The sequence below is a fragment of the Mytilus californianus genome, unplaced genomic scaffold (genome assembly GCF_021869535.1).
Source record: "Mytilus californianus isolate M0D057914Y unplaced genomic scaffold, xbMytCali1.0.p SCAF_3, whole genome shotgun sequence".
In the NCBI taxonomy this organism is placed as follows: domain Eukaryota; kingdom Metazoa; phylum Mollusca; class Bivalvia; order Mytilida; family Mytilidae; genus Mytilus; species Mytilus californianus.
The window spans coordinates 106081391-106104372 of NW_026262679.1; the positions used below are offsets into that span (position 1 = coordinate 106081391).

The 22982-nt window shown below is 31.3% G+C and overlaps 1 long non-coding RNA gene across 5 annotated transcripts in view; it reads left to right on the top strand.

The window, feature by feature from the left end:
- Window positions 1-15176, top strand: part of LOC127735698 (uncharacterized) — a 35721-nt gene extending 20545 nt beyond the window's left edge. For 2 of the 5 annotated variants that reach the window (XR_007998564.1, XR_007998566.1), the window contains exons 3-5: window positions 11262-11334; window positions 11680-11743; window positions 13962-15176. This is a non-coding gene — a long non-coding RNA (uncharacterized LOC127735698). Of the gene's footprint in view, window positions 1-10186; window positions 10455-10841; window positions 11335-11679; window positions 11744-13961 lie in introns of those variants that run through there. The other 3 variants (XR_007998563.1, XR_007998565.1, XR_007998562.1) reach the window with 3 other exon arrangements.
- The last annotated feature ends 7806 nt before the right edge of the window (window positions 15177-22982 follow it).

Genomic DNA, 22982 nt, shown 5'->3' on the forward strand with positions numbered 1-22982 from the left:
AGCCTTTAATACGCTAATGAAAGATCTGAAAACTATACCCATACAGAACGACATGTTTTTGAAATTGTAGCAAAACTTTTGGTTGACAAATTTTAATTCGTTATTGCATAAATATTAACTTGAAATATCTGTCATTTTCTCCCTACCCAGTTTACCTCTATTACTCATTATGATGTGGACTTGACATTGTTATTGAATCTTATGCAATTTGATTGGATTAAGTTATTATTAGATTACCTTCAAACTGTTCATGCTTTTTCGTACGAGTATATTGATTAAATCAGAGCGTGCATGAATGTGTACAGAAAATTAAATGACCTGCAAACTGGACACTGGACCAGTCCATATTACGTTTTATCAATGAATAGATTTTTTTTTTATTTCCCAAATTACAGGGCCCATAAAGGGCATAAAATCAGATACAATTGATTTACATAATTGGTAACAACAACAATAATAGCGGCATATAAAAAGATATTTAGTATATAAGCATTGGTCAGAATCAGATGAACGAAACTTAAGGTATGAAAGGTAACAATTGCCACTTTTTATCTTTTCACATAATTTTCCACATACACATTAGATAAATTATTTTTGATAGCCTATTGCGGAGAAAAAAGAGAAAGTTTACTGTATTAACTTTCTATTCCATTAAATACGCCATTTTTCGAAGATAAATGCAGAAAAACATGAACGGCTACGCCAGGTAAAATTGTTGTTTATCCTAAAAAAAAATACAATTTTCAGTTTCATTAGAATATTATAATAATAATAAATCCCAAATTTATGTAGTCATTAGATAAAGTCCTTATATGTCCGATCTGCCTATTTTTGGACATCAAAAGACAATACGATCGTTTTAAGGTCAATTTCGTCTACCTCACACAATCTTGTTAGGCACTATAATGAAATGGACCTGAAATTTATTTCACATGTTTCCTGAAAATTGATAAATATCAAAGCAACATAGAGCTGTTTGTTCTAGTTCGTATAATGACAATTTAATGTCATGTTTGTTTGTGATGACCCCCCTTTTCGGGATTGCATCAGAATTATAGTTATCTCGTATCGCATGAGGATGACACATGTCAACTGAGCAATTATGTTTGGGACTTAGTTTTAAGAAATGATGTCAAAGTAACATTATGAAAATATTTTTAGTAAGCTGAAATATATATTTATTTTTTACATGTTTATGTCTTGTAAGATATTTTATTTCTGTCCCGTTTTTCAACATTTGCGTCTGGAAAGTTGAAATGTTTTAACTGAATGGTTAATTTAAATTAATTATGAAAATGGTTAAAATTAAATCAATAAAGGAAATTATTGCCCAGTTACAAACACTACCAGGGGATAATCCATAATGATTTTTTTTTCAGTTATATGTTTCAGCACATGTATAATTAACCCCAACTTTAGCCTGGTAAACTTGTTGTCTCCTTGTAAAATATAAAACATATTTAAAATGATTTCCTGCTAAAGTCTTATATTGATATAAAGTTAAAACCGTCTTGCTTCTCACTAGTTAACACTCCTGTCCTGTCAGGTTTAATTCTTATATATATGGATGAAAAATAAAAGTCCACAAAACATTAACTTGGCAGCAATTGCTTATACAGCCTTTAAGACTTTGATTTTTTTTTACAGAAGAGTGTCCACCATGCACTTGCATTACACTATAATAATAGTAGAATAGTATGATATACAAATAGATGAAAATTATATATACATGCAACCGTAATATTAATATAATATATAACAACAAACCAGTGTATTCTCTGGAACTATTATTATATTAGTATAATAGTCTAAGGTATACTGATTTGTATCACAACAATATAATAGTTATTACGGTGAGGTTGAATTTCCTGTCATTTATTCATCATCCAAGCACGAACTTGTATAAGAAAAAAAAATCTCTGTAAATTAACCTCAGTTTAAGGTATAGAGATGTGATCTGTTTCTGTGACATGTGCTTTTGACCATCCACAAGAACCTGCGGTCATCTGATGTTCAGTACTTCAGTACTTTGATTATATAGGTTTCTTCAAAGAATTAATGGTAAGGTAGCTGTGGAACCGTAGCTCTTAGGTCTTTATAATATATCATAAGGACCTAATTAAGAGCTATGGTTCTGCACCATATAGTAAGATTGGTTGATTTATTTCATTTTATATATTTTCATGTATATTGTTGTATATATATTTATTTTTTATATAGGTTTCTTCAAAGAATTGATGGTAAGGTAGCTGTGGAACCGTAGCTCTTAGGTCTTTACAATATATCATAAGGACCTAATTAAGAGCTACGGTTCTGCACCTAATAGTAAGATTGGTTGATTATTTTCATTTTATATATTTTCATGGATATTGTTGTATATATATTTATTTTTTATATAGGTTTCTTCAAAGAATTGATGGTAAGGTAGCTGTGGAACCGTAGCTCTAAGTCTTTATAATATATCATAAGGACCTAATTAAGAGCTATGGTTCCGCACCTAATAGTAAGATTGGTTGATTTATTTTTTATATAGGTTTCTTCAAAGAATTGATGGTAAGGTAGCTGCAGAACTGTAGCTCTTAGGTCTTTATGATATATCATAAGGACCTAATTAAGAGCTATGGTTCCGCACCTAATAGTAAGATTGGTGGATTTATTTCATTTTATATATTTTCATGGATATTGTTGTATATAAATTTATTTTTTATATAGGTTTCTTCAAAGAATTAATGGTAAGGTAGCTGCGGAACCGTAGCTCTTAGGTCTTTATAATATATCATAAGGACCTAATTAAGAGCTATGGTTCCGCACCTAATAGTAAGATTAGTTGATTTATTTCATTTTATATATTTTCATGTATATTGTTGTATATATATTTATTTTTTATATAGGTTTCTTCAAAGAATTGATGGTAAGGTAGCTGTGGAACAGTAGCTCTTAGGTCTTTACAATATATCATAAGGACCTAATTAAGAGCTACGGTTCCGCACCTAATAGTAAGATTGGTTGATTATTTTCATTTTATATATTTTCATGGATATTGTTGTATATATATTTATTTTTTATATAGGTTTCTTCAAAGAATTGATGGTAAGGTAGCTGTGGAACCGTAGCTCTAAGTCTTTATAATATATCATAAGGACCTAATTAAGAGCTATGGTTCTGCACCTAATAGTAAGATTGGTTGATTTATTTCATTTTATATATTTTCATGTGTATATGGTTGTATATATATTTATTTTTTATATAGGTTTCTTCAAATAATTGATGGTAAGGTAGCTGCGGAACCGTAGCTCTTAGGTCTTTATAATATATCATAAGGACCTAATTAAGAGCTATGGTTCCGCACCTAATAGTAAGATTAGTTGATTTATTTCATTTTATATATTTTCATGTATATTGTTGTATATATATTTATTTTTTATATAGGTTTCTTCAAAGAATTGATGGTAAGGTAGCTGCGGAACCGTAGCTTTTAGGTCTTTATAATATATCATAAGGACCTAATTAAAAGCTATGGTTCCGCACCTAATAGTAAGATTGGTTGACTTATTTCATTTTATATATTTTTATGTGTATTGTTGTATATATATTTATTTTTTATATAGGTTTCTTCAAAGAATTGATGGTTAGATAACTGCAGAACCATAGCGCTTAGGTCTTTATAATATATCATAAGGACCTAATTAAGAGCTATGGTTCCGCACCTAATAGTAAGATTGGTTAATTTATTTCATTTTATATATTTTCATGTGTATATGGTTGTATATAAATTTATTTTTTAAATAGGTTTCTTCAAAGAATTGATGGTAAGGTAACTGCGGAACCGTAGCTCTTTGGTCTTTATAATATATCATAAGGACCTAATTAAGAGCTATGGTTCCGCACCTAATAGTAAGATTGGTTGATTTATTTCATTTTATATATTTTCATGTATATCGTTGTATTTATATTTATTTATAATATAGGTTTCTTCAAAGAATTGATGGTAAGGTAGCTGTGGAACAGTAGCTCTTAGGTCTTTACAATATATCATAAGGACCTAATTAAGAGCTACGGTTCCGCACCTAATAGTAAGATTGGTTGATTATTTTCATTTTATATATTTTCATGGATATTGTTGTATATATATTATATAGGTTTCTTCAAAGAATTGATGGTAAGGTAGCTGTGGAACCGTAGCTCTAAGTCTTTATAATATATCATAAGGACCTAATTAAGAGCTATGGTTCCGCACCTAATAGTAAGATTGGTTGACTTATTTCATTTTATATATTTTTATGTGTATTGTTGTATATATATTTATTTTTTATATAGGTTTCTTCAAAGAATTGATGGTTAGATAACTGCAGAACCATAGCGCTTAGGTCTTTATAATATATCATAAGGACCTAATTAAGAGCTATGGTTCCGCACCTAATAGTAAGATTGGTTAATTTATTTCATTTTATATATTTTCATGTGTATATGGTTGTATATAAATTTATTTTTTAAATAGGTTTCTTCAAAGAATTGATGGTAAGGTAAATGCGGAACCGTAGCTCTTTGGTCTTTATAATATATCATAAGGACCTAATTAAGAGCTATGGTTCCGCACCTAATAGTAAGATTGGTTGATTTATTTCATTTTATATATTTTCATGTATATCGTTGTATTTATATTTATTTATAATATAGGTTTCTTCAAAGAATTGATGGTAAGGTAGCTGTGGAACAGTAGCTCTTAGGTCTTTACAATATATCATAAGGACCTAATTAAGAGCTACGGTTCCGCACCTAATAGTAAGATTGGTTGATTATTTTCATTTTATATATTTTCATGGATATTGTTGTATATATATTTATTTTTTATATAGGTTTCTTCAAAGAATTGATGGTAAGGTAGCTGTGGAACCGTAGCTCTAAGTCTTTATAATATATCATAAGGACCTAATTAAGAGCTATGGTTCCGCACCTAATAGTAAGATTGGTTGATTTTTTTCTTTTTATATATTTTCATGTGTATATGGTTGTATATATATTTATTTTTTATATAGGTTTCTTCAAATAATTGATGGTAAGGTAGCTGCGGAACCGTAGCTCTTAGGTCTTTATAATATATCATAAGGACCTAATTAAGAGCTATGGTTCCGCACCTAATAGTAAGATTAGTTGATTTATTTTATTTTATATATTTTCATGTATATTGTTGTATATATATTTATTTTTTATATAGGTTTCTTCAAAGAATTGATGGTTAGGTAGCTGTGGAACTGTAGCTCTTAAGTCTTTATAATATATCATAAGGACCTAATTAAGAGCTATAGTTCCGCACCTAATAGTAAGATTGGTTGATTTATTTCATTTTATACATTTTCATGTGTATATGGTTGTATATATATTTATTTTTTATATAGGTTTCTTCAAAGAATTGATGGTAAGATAGCTGCGGAACCGTAGCTCTTAGGTCTTTATAATATACCATAAGGACCTAATTAAGAGCTATGGTTCCGCCCCTAATAGTAAGATTAGTTGATTTATTTCATTTTATATATTTTCATGTATATTGTTGTATATATATTTATTTTTTGTATAGGTTTCTTCAAAGAATTGATGGTAAGGTAGCTGTGGAACCGTAGCTCTTGAGTCTTTATAATATATCATAAGGACCTAATTAAGAGCTATGGTTCCGCACCTAATAGTAAGATTAGTTGATTTATTTCATTTTATATATTTTCATGTATATTGTTGTATATATATTTATTTTTTATATAGGTTTCTTCAAAGAATTGATGGTAAGGTAGCTGCAGAACCGTAGCTCTTAGGTCTTGATGATATATCATAAGGACCTAATTAAGAGCTATGGTTCCGCACCTAATAGTAAGATTGGTTGATTTATTTCATTTTATATATTTTCATGTATATTGTTGTATATATATTTATTTTTTATATAGGTTTCTTCAAAAAATTGATGGTCAGGTAACTGCAGAACCATAGCGCTTAGGTCTTTATAATATATCATAAGGACCTAATTAAGAGCTATGGATCCGCACCTAATAGTAAGATTGCTTTATTTATTTCATTTTATATATTTTCATGTGTATATGGTTGTATATAAATTTATTTTTTATATACCGGTAGGTTTTTTCAAAGAATTGATGGTAAGGTAGCTGTGGAACCGTAGCTCTTAAGTCTTTATAATATATCATAAGGATCTAATTAAGAGCTACGGGTCCGCACCTATTAGTAAGATTGGTTGATTTATTTCATTTTATATATTTTCATGTTTATTGTTGTATATATATTTATTTTTTATATAGGTTTCTTCAAAGAATTGATGGTAAGGTACTGCAGAACTGTAGCTCTTAGGTCTTTATAATATATCATAAGGACCTAATTAAGAGCTATGGATCTATACCTAATATTAAGATTGGTTGATTTATTTCACTTTATATATTTTCATGTGTATATGGTTGTATATATATATTTATTTTTTATATAGGTTTCTTCAAAGAATTGATGGTAAGGTAGCTGCGGAACCGTAGCTATTAGGTCTTTATAATATATCATAACGACCTAATTAAGAGCTACGGTTCCACACCTAATAGTAAGATTGGTTGATTTATTTCATTTTATATATTTTCATGTGTGTATTGTTGTATATATATTTATTTTTTATATAGGTTTCTTCAAAAAATTGATGGTCAGGTAACTGCAGAACCATAGCGCTTAGGTCTTTATAATATATCATAAGGACCTAATTAAGAGCTATGGATCTATACCTAATATTAAGATTGGTTGATTTATTTCATTTTATATATTTTCATGTGTATATGGTTGTATATATATTTATTTTTTATATAGGTTTCTTCTAAGAATTGATGGTAAGGTAGCTGCAGAACCGTAGCTCTGAGGTCTTTATAATATATCATAAGGACCTAATTAAGAGCTACGGTTCCGCACCTAATAGTAAGATTAGTTGATTTATTTCATAAAATATTTTCATGTAAATTGTTGTATATATATTTATTTTTGATATAGGTTTCTTGAAGGAATTGATGGTAAGGTAGCTGCGGAACCATAGCTCTTAGGTCTTTATAATATATCATAAGGACCTAATTGAGAGCTATGGTTCTGCAACTTATAGTAAGATTGGTTGATTTATTTCATTTTGTATATTTTCATGTATATTGTTATATATATATTTATTTTTCATATAGGTTTCTTCAAAGAATTGATGGTGAGGTAGCTGCGGAACCTTAGCTCTTAGGTCCTTGTGATATTTTTTGACTATTTGAGGACCATCTATGTTCAATAAATATAAGGACCAAAGAGCTATGGTTCCACAGCTATAAATAGTATGGTTGGTTGATCTATTTCATTTTATATATTTTCATGTATATTGTTGTATATATATTTATTTTTTAAATAGGTCTCTTCAAAGAATTGATGGTAAGGTAACTGCAGAACCATAGCTCTTAGGTCTTTATAATATATCATAAGGACCTAATTAAGAGCTACGATTCCGCACCTAATAGTAAGATTGGTTGATTTATTTCATTTTATATATTTTCATGTATATTGTTGTATATATATTTATTTTTTATATAGGTTTCTTCAAAGAATTGATGGTAAGGTAGCTGCGGAACGGTAGCTCTTAGGTCTTTATAATATATCATAAGGACCTAACTAAGAGCTATGGTTCTGCACCTAATAGTAAGATTGGTAGATTTATTTCATTTTATTTATTTTCATGTATATTGTTATATATTTATTTATTTTTATATAGGTTTCTTCAAAGAATTGATGGTAAGGTAGCTGCGGAACCTTAGGTCTTTATAATATATCATAAGGACTTAATTAAGAGCTATGGTTCCGCACCTAAAAGTAAGATTAGTAGATTTATTTCATTTTATTTATTTTCATGTATATTGTTGTATATTTATTTATTTTTATATAGGTTTCTTTAAAGAATTGATGGTAAGGTAGCAGCTGATCCGTAGCTCTTAGGTCTTTATAATATATCATAAGGACCTAATTAAGAGCTATGGTTCTGCACCTAATAGTAAGATTGGTTGATTTATTTCATTTTATATATTTTCAAGTATATTGTTGTATATATATTTATTTTTTATATAGGTTTCTTCACAGAATTGATGGTAAGGTAGCTGCAGAACCATAGCTCTCAGGTCTTTATAATATATCATAAGGACCTAATTAAGAGCTATGGTTCTGCACCTAATAGTAAGATTGGTTGATTTATTTCATTTTATATATTTTGATGTATATTGTTGTATATATATTTATTTTTTATATAGGTTTCTTCACAGAATTGATGGTAAGGTAGCTGCAGAACCATAGCTCTTAGGTCTTTATAATATATCATAAGGACCTAATTAAGAGCTATGGTTCTGCACCTAATAGTAAGATTGGTTGATTTATTTCATTTTATATATTTTGATGTATATTGTTGTATATATATTTATTTTTTATATAGGTTTCTTCACAGAATTGATGGTAAGGTAGCTGCAGAACCATAGCTCTTAGGTCTTTATAATATATCATAAGGACCTAATTAAGAGCTATGTTTCTGCACCTAATAGTAAGATTGGTTGATTTATTTCATTTTATATATTTTCATGTATATATGGTTGTATATATATTTATTTTTTATATAGGTTTCTTCAAAGAATTGATGGTAAGGTAGCTGTGGAACCGTAGCTCTTAGGTCTTTACAATATATCATAAGGACCTAATTAAGAGCTACGGTTCTGCACCTAATAGTAAGATTGGTTGATTTATTTCATTTTATATATTTTCATGTATATTGTTGTATATATATTTATTTTTTATATAGGTTTCTTCAAAGAACTGATGGTAAGGTAGCTGCGGAACTGTAGCCCTTAAGTCTCTTTGATATTTTTTGACTATTTGAGGAACATCTATGTTCAATAAAATAAATTTGTAATAAAATCTATGTTCCGCAAAATAAATTTGACCCCTGTTTTATATAACACGGTAGTTTCTCACTTTCCATTTTGGTCAGATTCTTTTAATCATATGCATTTGCTTTGCAAATGAATGTTTTTCAATAGATAATTAAACTGTTTTTCCTATTTTATTATATTTTATGATAAATTAGAGTTCAAACTTGTGTATCATTACTTTTGTTGACTAGTATATTTATATTTATACCCCACGCAACGAGTTGCGGAGGGTATAATGTTTTTGACCTGTCCGTCTGTCAGTCCGTCAGTCCTGTTTCTTGTCATCGCAACTCCTCTCAAACCACACAACAGAATTTCACGAAACCTTTTTAGATAATAAGGACATACTATGTAGTTGTGCATATCGACAGGAAATTGCGATTCAATTTTATTTCTAGGAGTTACGCCCCTTTGAACTTATTTACTTTAATGTACTACTGCAACAGTTTGTCATCGCAACTCCTCTGATACCACACAACAGAATTTCATGAAACCTTTTTAGATAATAAGGACATACTATGTAGATGTGCATATCGACAGGAAATTAAGGTTCAATTTTTTTTCTAGGAGTTACGCCCCTTTGAACTTATTTGCTTCAATGTACTATGCAACAGTTTGTCATCGCAACTCCTCTGATACCACACAACAGAATTTCATGAAACCTTTTTAGATAATAAGGACATACTATGTAGATGTGCATATTGACAGGAAACTACGGTTCAATTTTTTTTCTAGGAGTTACGCCCCTTTGAACTTATTTACTTTAATGTACTACTGCAACAGTTTGTCATCGCAACTCCTCTGATACCACACAACAGAATTTCATGAAACCTTTTTAGATAATAAGGACATACTATGTAGATGTGCATATCGACAGGAAATTACGGTTCAATTTTTTTTCTAGGAGTTACACCCCTTTGAACTTATATGCTTCAATGTACTACTGCAAAAGTTTGTCATCACAACTCCTCTGAAACCACACAACAGAATTTCATGAAACTTTGTAGATAATAAGGTCATACTATGTAGATGTGCATATCGACAGGAAATTATGATTCAATATTTTTTCTAGGAGTTACGCCCCTTTGAACTTATTTGCTTCAATGTCTTCTGCAACAGTTTTTCATGGCAACTCCTCTGAAACCACACAACATAATTTCATGAAACTTTGTAGATAATAAGGACATACAATGTAGATGTGCATATTGACAGGAAATTATGATTCAATTTTATTTCTCCAATGACAATGTGAGGACGTGGGGTATGTGAGCGCGCTCACTAAGGTTCTTTAATTCATTTCAGAGTTCACTCACAGATGTTTAATTTGTAATTTTGGATTTTTGCAGATTCAGCTTAGAGAGGATGTTTCAGTTGTCGACCTTGAATATGGCTAACAGACCAGGAAGAGTGGCATATAGATTTCCGTAACTCTATACTCTATAATACCTTATATATTTTATTTTTATCACAGATGAAGCTAAATCTACTGTAAGCTTTTAAGAGAGCCTGCTTTGATAGAAGTGACAACAATTTTTCAAACATCACTTATCTTTATTATTTGTTTCTATTACAGAGTTCTTACGGAGATATATAGGTTACAATACTGTATTTATTATTTCTGATGGTCTTTATATGTCCTATGTGTGTAATTGTTTGTTTTAAAGAAATAAAATATGGTATTGACTATTGATTTTAATGGGATAAAACAAACAGAAGAAATCAACTTAAATACCTTTATAAAGTATCAACACCATTTTAAGAAAGTTTTGCAAATACTAATGGTATGATATTATACACCATTACATGTACATTGGCCAGTTGAATTCTTATCAGGATAATTAAAACACAAAAAATTAAAAGATAACTGTATGAGAACATATTTTCCAAGTTAGAAAACTGAAAACTAAAAATTGTGAAAACATCTACCCGACCGAGAATTATTTTACCAGTTTAATATTTAAAGAAACAAGTTGTACCAAGTATATTGACAAGATTTTCTAAAAAAATAGCAAGAGTAAATCCTGAGATTGGAATAGAGCTTCCAAGATTTGTTAATTCAATGGGATATAACTCTGTAAAATATGCAGATTTTAATGCAGTTGATATTCAAATCATTATTCTTTGACTTCCTTTTAGTTTTCCATCTTTATATATTAATTTTACAAACTTAGGTGTTGATGTTATACTATTGTGAACATGTAGTAAGAAATCAAAACAATATTTAGTAAATGTTTATGTTGACAGAAATGGATTTATAAAATATATAATAATGTATCCATTTTAATTCCTTTTTAGGTAACCTTTCTGTGACATGATTTTCATGGTGTTGGATTATAAAACTTTGGGGTCTAATACATCTAAAAGGAAGGTAAGTACCAGAATGTTATATCAGTTTTGAAGAGAAAAAAAACACCAAATGTATTATAAAATTTCTTTGGAAAATTCTCTAGGCTTTTAGGAGTTGGTCAGAAGTCTACTCTTTCGTTTATCAGCTACCATTATATAAGTAAATCTTAGGATCTGATGTAATTACATAAAAAGTTTGCTGGGTTGCTGGATAGCTTTAGACGATTTATAATTACACAATTTATACACATGTTCTCAACATCTATTACACATTTATAGACTACCATTGTTTATATTAAATATATATAAGTATACCAACATTGATCAGTTTAAACAATTTTTGATGATGAAGCATTTTATATTTCAGGTTAACATCACAGCTTGTCCGTAAGGATTGAGGTTGGGAATGGCCATTGGAGCTGACTTTTTTGGTAAGAGAATTAGTACATAGATTTATGAACTATTCAACTTAGAGCATGTCACTAGATTTTTGTCTCGCTTGACAGAGTCAAAAAGCGAGACTTAGGTATGCTGTTTCCGGTGGCGGCGGCAGTGTCAACAATGTATTAGTTTGTGATTAGGTCTAGTTTGTGGTGAACCACAAGTTGTAGGTCAATCATATTTGGTATACAGTTGTATTAGCATTGGCACATCTCAATTCCATGGAGATTATTTGGCCCTGCCCCCTCAGTCATGGTCTATTGACTTTGAAACTTTTGCTTATTTTACATGTATTAGTTTGTGATTAGGTCAGTTTATGAGCAACCGTTAGCGGTAGGTCAGGGACTTTCTATACTAACGGGACTCGTCTCAATTGATTTTAACTGATTACTAAGCCGCCTGTTTAAAGCTACCACCCAACAATAAACTTAGTTTCGTATCTCTGATATACGATGCTAGTAGTTATTTGGGTATTTCACAGTTCATTGTAATTATATAATTATTATTAGTTGTTAATATAAAATCTGATTAATAGCCATTTACGATGACAAAAAATATAAGATTTTGAAAGAATGATGAATTATTAAACTTAGACGTATCGTTTTAAAGAACATCCCACGTGTGTAAAATGGTTTACCGTATCAAACAAGATGGCGGCTACTGAAAATTCAACGAACAAATACCTCAAAGTTCAAAGATCAATATTTAAAAAATGATCCGAGAAATCTTTTGAAAAACAACATTTTGCAATGACAAAATGTATAAAATTTCATAAAAACGAGTTTTTGTTAAACTTGAACATATAGTTATGAAGAACACTCCGTAAATGGGAAATGATTTGCTATAAAGTCACGTGACATCAGCTACGGCCGAGATCAGTCTGATAATTTGTATAGACATCGTTATAAGTGACCAGTCCCGTTAGTATAGAAAGTCCCTGGGTAGGTCAATGATATTTGGTATGCAGTTGTATAAGCATTGGCACATCTCATTTCCATGTAGATTATTTGGCTCAGCCCCCTCAGTCATGGTCTATTGACTTTGAAAATTTTGCTTAGTTAACATGTATTAGTTTGTGATTAGGTCAGTTCAAGAGGAACCATTAGTGGTAGGCCAATGTTAATTGGTATTCAGTTGTATAAGCATTAGCACATCTCACTTCAATGGAGAATATTTGGCCCCATCCCCTCAGTCATGGCCTATTGACTTTGAAACTTGCTTAGTTTACATATATTAGTTTGTGATAAGATCAGTTTAAGATGAACTGCTAATGTTAAGTTAATGATATTTGGTATGCAAATTTATTGGCATTTATAAGTATCGTTTCCATGGAGATTATATAGCTCCACCCGCTCTTCATGGTTCATTGACTTTGAAACTTTTACATAGTTTACAAGTTAATGATTGTGTTTAGGTTTGTTTAAAGGGAACAACTTATAATAAGTCAATGATATTTGGTGTGCAGTTGTATTAGCATTGGCGCATCTCATTTACATGAAGATGGTTTAGCCATGTACCTCAGTCATGGTTCATTGACTTTGAATATTAGCCTAACTTGTTAAGTATTGCCATTTTTATTTCAACATTTGCATAATCAAAATTACAAAAAATTGAGACGTATCTCTGTGATAACAGTTTATTCATGTTTTAAGTGTATGTATAATTCGGAAGGGGGTATCAAGATACAAGTAAGGGAAGTCAAAGATTTGAATTTTGGATATCTTCTCTCTGTTTTTTTTTTATCTAAATTAATCCCACTATATAGAAATTAAGAAATGTAGTATGATTGCCAACGAGATATTAATCAACCAATAACCACATGACAAGGATGTTAGCAACTATAGAATGCCATTTTATGGTCTTCAACAATGAGCAAAACCTATTCTGTATTGTAAGCTATATAAGGCCCCAACATGACAAAATGTGAAATAATTCATATGAGAAAACCAATGACTTGATATAGGATAAAACAATAAACAAAACAAATATGATAGACAACAAACAACGACTTGTTTTTCATCTTTTTTTGCCAACAAAGACTGGTAGTCTAAAAGTTATGTCCACAAGGCACTTTAAAGCTAAGTAAAGAAATGTTATATGCATCATAATTGTAATGCCCAGGTAATTATTCTTTTGCATTAAATATTGTTTCAATTATTTTCACATAGTTTTGACAGATATGTTTAAGAATGAATATTTCTTTTTCAGGTTACTTTAACTGTGGCTGCATGAAAATGATTGGGTGACTGTACCAGTAAAGAATGTAATTTAGACAATTTTTGTGTATGTTTGAGAAAATGTTTATAATTTTTTACAAAAAAACAAATAGTGTAAAGATTCTCCATTTTCAACAAGATTGTAAGTTATAGATAACTTATTTTGAATTTTAAAATCCTCTTTTTTTTACCATTAAAACCAAAGGATATATTCAGGTAGCTCTACTCATGTCCATTCTTGACAATTTTTTTGTCATGCATATTGATACTGAATTGGTTTTTGGTATGTATAGTTTTGTTTTGAGTTCATAGTTCAGATTCAATCATGTATTCATTATTTTTTTTCCCCTGTGGCTAGATTTAATTGGTACTTTGAAAATGAATTGAAATGGACCAATTTTATTTGAAGACCTACTCTTTTAGATATATTAATAATGGTCCGTGTCTAGTCAAAACACTTCCAGAAGTTAAGGATGGAGAATCTTAAAAAAAAAAGAAAAAATGAAATGTATATTTTGGCTTTCACCGTTGTTAAATATATATCTTTTCCGACTTTTTTCCTTTTTTTATGCCCCTGCCATAGGGAAAGGACGTCCTTCTGTCCTTTTGTTGTTCCTTTTGTCCCATTTTTGTTTCTGCACTAAATTTTAAGAGGTATGCCCCTTTATCAGTTGGAAAGTTGCAAATTTGGGCAGTGAGTCACTTACTTTTCTAGAGTTATGCTCCTTTTTCAATTTTTAAAATTGCAAAGCTTGAGCAAGGGCATTGTGTCCTCAGACACATTCTTTTATTTTTTAGCTGAGTTTAATATAATTTATATTTTTATCAATTGTTTTGTTCTTAATAATTATACATTTTTTTATACTGTCTAAAGTATACTTCCTGAGACGGTCTTTAGAGCATTAGGTTTTGGACTCAGGTTTCCAACATTTTCCCACTACAAATTCAGTTTTTAAAGAAGTTTGACCAAGTTCACTCGTTTTAGTTGGTTGTCATGGTTGTTCCTGGCAGGGAGATTGTTGATGATAGAGATTTTGTCATTATTTAGTATTTAACTTGAAATACAGCATAGAAGCATTTCATCAATTATAATTTTTATGATTATCTTTTATGTATATATGCTTACAATTTGTATACATGGATATTGTTTTAAAAATCATTAAAATCTGGTGTCCAGATGAGCTGTCTGGGTTATCAGGAACATGAATATATTGTTAGTTTTGTTTAAGCCTAAATATTTAAGGGATTATAGAAGTTATAGTAATATTATATGAATTATAAGTCTCGTTAATGAAATTTATTTGAGAATGTCATGGACCATAAAAGTACAGGTCAAGTTAGATTTTGATTTTTATACCCCACGCAACAAAGTTGTGGAGGGTATAATGTTTTTGACCCATCTGTCCGTCCGTCTGTCTGTCCGTTCGTCAGTCAGTCCTGTTCTTGTCATCGCAACTCCTCTGAAATCATTCACTCATTCATTTTTAATTTTGGTATTTCATTTACTGTTTTTTTTTCTGCATGCAGATGTATCTGCTCAATTACCTGGTATTAGATCTAAAAATCTAGATTAAATCTGGACGGCCAATGCCAGTAACAGGAAAGAGGTTTCTGAAATTAGGAGTGTTTCACATGATTTTATTTCAATCACTCAGTTAAGTTTAGTTTATGACTATTTTATTTCTGATCGAGACAAAAGGGATAGCCACAACTTATGAACTTGTAGAAATTGTATAAATGGATTCAAGTTAATATTTCGAAAGTTGCACACTGCATACATATGGGATAAAAACACGTTGTTTTGGTCCTTCATGGTTTTTTTATTCACTTTTGTGCTACATTGTGCTCTCTACACAAATGAGATCCTTTGCAGTGTTTTTAGAGGCCAGTATGTGTACATGTATGTTGTGGGACTTGTGTCACATGTTGATTTGAAAAAGCAGTTCAAGGAACAGATTATGTATTGCCTATTGATTGTGTTTTGTGTATCAGTTGAACAAAAAAAACAACATTCATTTTCATACAAAATACACAAAAAATGCTGAAAAGTAGCTTAATACCAACACTTAACATCCTCCATCCTAACCTTAAAAAAAATCTCCTGTGAAATTACAAGGCCAAATTTACCAGACTTTATCTGAATGCTTCTTAGAGTATCTAGTTTAGAAAGACTTGGCCACTGATGCTTAAGAATTAAACAATTTTACCCCATGTCACATTTGCTCTAAAAGATTTAGTTTTTGAGATAAAAGGCAAAAACTGCATTTGACCCTTATGTTCTATTTTTAGCCATGGCGGCCATGTTTGTCGATGGATACAAACTTCGGATACAATTTATAAACAAGATACCCTAAGGAACATTTAGTTAAAGTTTGAAGGTAATTGGCAGAGTAGTTTCAGAGGAGAATATTTTTAAATGTTAGCAAACTTGATGAACAAATTGTGTAAAATTGTCTTTAAAGGGCAATAACTCCTTAAGGGGTTAATTGACAATTATGGTCAAATAATCTTTTTTGTAGATCTTACTCTGCTGAACATTATTGCTGCTTACAGTTTAAATATATCTATAATAATATTCAAAATAATAACAAAAAACTGCAAAATTTTGTTAAAACTACCAATTCGGTGGCAGCAACCCAATAATGGGTTGTTCGATTTGTCTGAAAATTTCAGAGCTGATAGATATAAGCCAAAAACTGCATTTGACCCCTATGTTCTATTTTTAGCCATGGCAGCAATGATTGTCGATGGATCAAAACTTTGGATACAATTTATAAACTAGACACCCTAAGGAACATTTAGTTAAAGTTTGAAGGTATTTGGCCCAGTAGTTTCAAAGGAGAAGATTTTTGAAATAGTTTACGACGACGACGACAGACGACGGACGCCAAGTGATGGCATAAGCTCACATGGGGCCCTTTGGGCCCCGGTGAGCTAAAAAGGTATTGCAAAAATATTCTCTTTTCAATTTTTTTTGTTATATGGATACAAATATAAGTGATACCTGGCAATACAGTAAGGCAGTTTTGTTGTGGTATGAAAGTGTAGTAATTAACATTTACTGTTAATTCACACAAATTAAGAAATAAACAAATGAATAATAAATGTTGAACATTTACAATGAAATATAGTTTTAGAAATCAATTAGTCCACATAGGCCTTATAAATTTTGGTCTTTTTTTTAACATACTGAATGACCATTTACACTCAGGACTGATTCGTCAGTAGGCGCAGTACAGATGTATAATAAAATGCTCCGCTGGGGCGCAGCTTGATACGACCGCAGAGGTCGAACCCTGAAAAGTTGGGGCAAGTATGGACACAACATTCAAGCTTGATACAGCACTGAATTTGGATTGTAATTAAATATTTGACACAGCATAGGTTTCTGACACAGAATGAATGTGGTCTAAGAACTTAAAAAATTTTAATTAACCTATTCAAACCATATCATTATTATTTGCTTTTATATATAAATCAGAAATAACCAATTTAAAATGGAAAATTTTAAAGAAAAAAAAGGAAACCCCCCCAAATTTTTTGAACCCCCTTATGATTCATCACCCCCAAACTCAATCCCAACCTTCCCTTTGTGGTATGGTACCTTGCAGTACAATTTCAGAGAGATCCATACATTTGAACACAAGTTATTGTCCTGAAACTAGAAAAATGCTTGTTTTTTTGCCCTTTTATGGCCCCTAATTCCTAAAATTTTGAGGCAATTACCCCCAAAATCAATCCTAGCCTTCCCTTTGTGGTATGGTACCTTGCAGTACAATTTCAGAGAGATCCATACACTTGGTGACCATCTGCTGTTGTCTGTTCTATGGTCGGGTTGTTATCTCTTTGACACATTCCCCATTTCCATTCTCAATTTAACTTGAACACAAGTTATTGTCTGGAAACTAGAAAAATGCTTATTTTTGGCCCCTTATTCCTAAACGTTTTGGGCAATCACCCTTTAACTCAATTCCAGATTTCCCTTTGTGATATGGAACCTTATAGTACCATTTCATAAAGATCCATACACTTACACACAAGTTATTGTCATGAAACTAGAAAAATGCTTGTTTTTTGCCCCTTTTTGGCCCCTAATTCCTAAAATTTGGAGGCAATTACCCCCAAAATCAATCCCAGCATTCCCTTTGTGATATGGAACCTTGTGGTACAATGTCAGGGAGATCCATAAACTTACACACAAGTTATTGTCATGAAACTAGAAAAATGCTTGTTTTTTGCCCCTTTTTGGCCCCCAATTCCTAAGATTTGGAGGCAATTACCCCCAAAATCAATCCCAGCATTCCCTTTGTGATATGGAACCTTGTGGTACAATGTCAGAGGGATCTATACACTAACACACAAGTTATGTCTGGAAGTTACAAAAATGCTTATTTTTGGCCCCTTTTTGGCCCCTAATTCCTTAACTGTTGGTACCATAACCCCCAAAATCAATCCCCACCTTCCTTTTGTGGTATTGAACCTTATGGTAAAATTTCATAGAGATCCATTCACTTAAACTAAAGTTAAAGTGCGAAAACCAATGTGTCTTCGGACGACGACGACGCCGGACGACGACGACGACGACGACGCCAACGTCATACCAATTTACGACCGCAAAATGTTTTTGCGGTCGTATAAAAATAAAGTGTAACAAAACAACCTAGCATCATATTGCTAGTAGCGCGAGTAGCATTGTTTGGTAAACTTGTGCTTTTTTTTAAATTTGGCTTATGGACAAAAAATGTTTGGTTCAAATCTAAATAAAATGCTTTTATCTCCCTATTACTTACATTGTACATAGAATGGATACTACTTTGACAATTCCTTGTACATGAGAGTTGTCTGTCAAATCTTTATTTCACAAAGAATGAATTGCATAACAATGAACTGAGCTCAAAGCAAAGCACTTTAATAATACACTTAGACAAAGAGCTCAATCCAGTGATATACTTTGTACTACAGGTCCTTCATGAACATCCTATCGGCCAAAACCATATCTCACAAACATGCCATACTACATGGTTGGATCAGAAGTCCTGAAAAAGACATGAATTTTATTATCTTATTTTAAGTATATATACACCGGTTAAAACTTTCACAAATTTGTGGTACTGAAATCATTCAGTATCTAGCAACTATCAATCGCTTCATGCACAAATTGATATAGGTTGAGTGCCCCTCTGTCGGAAATAGGTTGAGTGCCCCTCTGTCGGAAATAAGAACATACCTCCACCTAATTTTAGTTAACTGATGAAGAAACATTCAAAACTATAAAATGTTATCTAAGACTTGTCAGTGTCTATTTACCATCACCACTGAATCAATAATATATGTATACACATATAAGACTAAAATTGACGTACATATATAAGACTAAAACTGACATTTGGTCTTTTACTCCACCTTCATTCCTCAAGTCGTGTTCAAATCTGACTTTATGATAAAATAAGATTCCATATCTACAACCAATGAAATACCCCTCTATATATATATAATAGACTAGCCGCAATGAAATCCCAGTTTTCTAAAATGGTAGGTGGAACCTAAAACTCAAAAAAATTTAAACGATATATTTTAAATATTGAAAATACATGTAATAATAATTCTTCTAAAAAATTCGCTATATTTTTCCTTATTTTGTCTTTTGTTCGAGACTTTATATTGACCTCTAGATGTCTTTCAATTACATCCAGTTTGGCGTGGGTTGATGTTTGATTGTTGTACATGTTATATATCGACGTGGGATTTGTTTATATAAATAACAACTATTCCCTTAAATTCAAATAAAATAGATGTAAATAAGAAATTATAGGCAACCATATGCATACCACCTTCAATAAACAGCTGCGCCATGAGCGCATGATATGCGCGTCACATTTACAAAGAATAAAGTTCAATTACTTCTAAATGTCATATAAGAAAATTTATGAAAATCAAAAAGGGAGCTTACATCAATAGATATAAACAATTCACCAAAGTTTAATGAGAATTGCTGAAAACATTGTCCAAAACTGGAAAATCCCCCCTTTTTAATATATAAAACCCCGTAACTTGGAAATGTAAAATGTAAAATTTATAAAATTCTAAAGGCAGCAGCTTACATCACTAGATATAAACAATTCACCAATGTTTCATGAGAACTGCTGAAAGCATTTTTGAGTTATAGTCTGAACACTGGAAAATCCCCCTTTTTTTAAGAATAAACTCGGAAATTCCCAACATAGAAGAAAAATATTTTGATCAGGGAGAAATGAAACAAATTCTGAGTAGGTTTTTTTGCCTTTATTTGATGCTTGCGTGGTACATGTACCACCAAAAATCAGATTGAACCCCCTCCCTCAAATTTAAATAGTCGTTCACGCTCTTGAAAAACATGTCCCGGGAAAATTATCTCAGCGTGCTGCAAAACAGGCGATACGTCTAAAAACCACTAAAGACTTATAATATGCCACTAAGGACTAGAAGGGGTGCTGTTTCATGTACATCGTTTTTATATTATGGTAGAGATTGATATTTAATGCATAAATTCCAAATTTCATTAAAAAAAAAGACTGAACCAACAAATAAATGAGTAATTGAACAATGTTTAAGCACGTGCCGGTTTTTCTTTGATATTGCCGAATATCAGTGAAACGATCGACACGAGCCAACTCACATAACAACCGATTAAACAATAAACAAATTCAATCATAATCTTTTTATTTAAAGTAATTAACAATTGTAAAGACTAGTGCTAAATATGTATAATCAAATGTTTTGTTCTTATTTACAATGATTAAAAGGACAAATCATTTTGCTTTGATTTGTTTTATTTATCTTCTGACAAAGTTATTTGCTATAGGTGCATGGCTTTGGTGTGCGTCAACTATTAAGTTAGAGTGTTGTCAGCTTGTAAAAATGTTTATTTATTAAAGAGGTACCAAGACAAATGGAAAAGATATATTTTTAATTTTATTCCGACAACGATGCGTTTATTTACAAAATGGTTTCACTAAAAAATATGAGAAAATTTTGCATAACTATAAAAAATCAAAGTACTGAAGTACTGAACATCGGATGACCGCAAGTTCTTGTGGATGGTCAAAAGCACTTGTCACAGAAAAAAATCACATCTCTATACCTGAAACTGAGGTTAATGTACAGAGATAGTAACAGATAGAAAACTCAGGGTAAACATTCATAGAACCGAGACAAGGGGCAGTGGCAAATATTTCATGTATATTTTGAACACAAAGAGGATTACCCCGGTACCCTTTGCCAAACATAATCTTTTTTTTTCTTCTATTTGCCAACGGACTTTCTGTTATGAATTGTAGTTTCACTTTCCATATTCGGTATTTATTCTAATTTAAGCTCCACGTAGTAAAAATCACGTGATTCAGGAATATAGTATCTTTGATTTAGACTATTTCTTTCTTTTCGGGCGGGGACTCCAAGCAATCAACATGCATGTGTATTACGGCACTGTAGATTTTCTTATTAAATAAAAAAAGTTGCCGGTCCGGTACATGAATAGATCGGTTAGAAATCAAAGTTTTACTTTTAATTAGATTAGAGGGTTGAAAATAGAGAGCACAAAAAAGGGGGGTTGGGGGTGTTCCACAGGGAATATTTCCTTCTTATGAACTCTACATCTGAAAGGTTTATATATTTTTTTTATTTAATTGAAAGAGGGAAAAACAAATGTAAGACAAATTGTGAATGGTCTTTTCTTCCTTTCTCCCATGCCAAGAAATTGCCTCCGTTGAAATTTTGCAAACATCCCATAGAGCAAATTACATGGATGATTAATTTTAACCATTTGGTATATGGCTGTGTTTTAAGTGAGACGTACACGCGGGTCATAAATTAATTTATTGAATGAAATCAAATCTTTAACTACTAATGGATGCCGTGGGAGGTCGACCGGAATTTTTAGCGAGGATTTCTTGGCATGTAACAGATAGAAAACTCAGGGTAAACATTCATAGAACCGAGACAAGGGGCAGTGGCAAATATTTCATGTATATTTTGAACACAAAGAGGATTACCCCGGTACCCTTTGCCAAACATAATTTTTTTTTCTTCTATTTGCCAACGAACTTTCTGTTATGAATTGTAGTTTCACTTTCCATATTCGGTATTTATTCTAATTTAAGCTCCACGTAGTAAAAATCACGTGATTCAGGAATATAGTATCTTGGATTTAGACTATTTCTTTCTTTTCGGGCGGGGATTCCAAGCAATCAACATGCATGTGTATAACGGCACTGTAGATTTTCTTATTAAATAAAAAAAGTTGCCGGTCCGGTACATGAATAGATCGGTTAGAAATCAAAGTTTTACTTTTAATTAGATTAGAGGGTTGAAAATAGAGAGCACAAAAAGGGGGGGGGGGTGTTCCACAGGGAATATTTCCTTCTTATGAACTCTACATCTGAAAGGTTTATATATTTTTTTTATTTAATTGAAAGAGAGAAAAAAATATGTAAGACAAATTGTGAATGGTCTTTTCTTCCTTTCTCCCATGCCAAGAAATTGCCTCCGTTGAAATTTTGCAAACATCCCATAGAGCAAATTACATGGATGATTAATTTTGACCATTTGGTATATGGCTGTGTTTTAAGTGAGACATACACGCGGGTCATAAATTAATTTATTGAATGAAATCAAATCTTTAACTACTAATGGATGCCGTGGGAGGTCGACCGGAATTTTTAGCGAGGATTTCTTGGCATGTCAAGTCTTCATGAAAGGGGAGATGTATAGAGCAGAGAACTATCGATCAATATGTCTGACCTGCATCTACTGCACACTCTTAGAACACATAGTCACAAGCCACATCATGAACCATGTAGAAAGCCACGAAATTCTCTACCCATTACAACACGGCTTTCGTTCTAAACGATCTTGCGAGACCCAAATTTTTGGGAGACATCACCATTAACTTGAGTACAGATAAACAGATCGACGTACTGCTTATGGATTTCTCTAAAGTGTTCGACAAGGTCATTCATAGTCTCCTCGAACATAA